Here is a 1,443-nt window from a genome sequence, read left to right on the forward strand (position 1 = left end):
ACGACCAGGTCTTCGGCGATAGCTTGCTCCTGCTGCTCGTCCTCGCCCGACATCTTCCTACTACCACCACTGCAGCTTCGTTTCCCCTGAGCCGCTGACTCCGTTTCCCTTCCCAGCCGCAGGCTGTGGCCAAAGGCCCCTCGATCCGCGAGGAGAGCGCGAGCGAAAGCTCCAGCAAGCAAGGCAGCGGGCGGGCAGGCGGGTGGCGAGAGCGAGAACTTTAAAGCTTTTTAAACTTTTTTTATGTTTTGTACTTTTAGGACAGGGCCTACAGGGTCTCACTGTGTAGACCGGACTCATAGTGACCCTCCTGTTTACAGCCTCCCAAGTGCTGGGATTATAGGTGCGCACCACCACGCCTAGTCTCAATTGCTGACTCACCACGCCCCAAGGGCACCGGGGCCAGCACAGCAGGCCGGGGGATGGAACTTCCAGCCCCTGCATCTGCCTAAGCAGGCACTTTAATCTGCTCAGCCCTGTATCATTGCTATTGAGCTGAGTCATTTTTTCCCCTGTTGTACTTGGGCCTCTTCCTTCTTCCACAGGTGCCAGCCTCTCCCCTTCTGATGGCACTTGCTAAGAATCTAATGAACACCTTTGCTTTTCTTTATTCTGTGCAAGATCATTTAAGTACACAGTACATGAAAGTATATTTCTAGAGAATTTAGTCATCATTTTACAATTAATATTGTTATTTTTTTTCCATTTTTTACTCAGCAGTGTCACAAATACTTCTGGCTCAGATTAATTACAACTTATTCTTATCATTACTGAGTGAAGTGCCCCATGTTTATCCACTACAGACATTACTACAGTAAAAACACTTGGTTTTTATTTCTTCTATGTTTTTACATAGCACTAGGCTAGAGTTTTTCCCTTAGACTAGGTTTCCACGAATTTATTCCATTATTTTCAGGAAAAGTGTTGCTAGGTTAGTGGGTCTAAGTGTTCTTCAAGACTGGCTACTCTATTTCTAAAAAGCCAGTGACACTTTGAGTTTCTACTTGTAATTGTGAGAGCAGCCTTTTCCCTTTAGCAACAATGAGAACAAAGTTACTGTTAGGGACCTTTTATTTTTTCAAATTCATAGGTGAATTATGGTTGTTATTTCAATATATATTTAGAAAGCTAAAATCTCACGTAGATTTGCTGTTCTGAGCTATGTGCTCAGATTATACGGCATTTCCCCCAAGACTTGGCAAACACCCTTCTTATGTGTAATACATCATAACCCTTTTCCATTGCTACTACTCCAAAGAATAATATGCAAATGCATATGAGAAAATAAATAAGCCCAGCAGAAGAAAAACTATATTAAAATAATAATCATTTTTAAACTTGTAGAAATGTTTAGGGAACTACATTGATAGGAGGACAATCTAAAGTTTTGGAAATCAGAGGGCCGGGGAGATGGCTCAGTGTAATACGTGGTTCCCTGGCAAG

Source organism: Octodon degus, unplaced genomic scaffold (genome assembly GCF_000260255.1).
Source record: "Octodon degus isolate 3935 unplaced genomic scaffold, OctDeg1.0 scaffold00023, whole genome shotgun sequence".
Lineage (NCBI taxonomy): Eukaryota > Metazoa > Chordata > Mammalia > Rodentia > Octodontidae > Octodon > Octodon degus.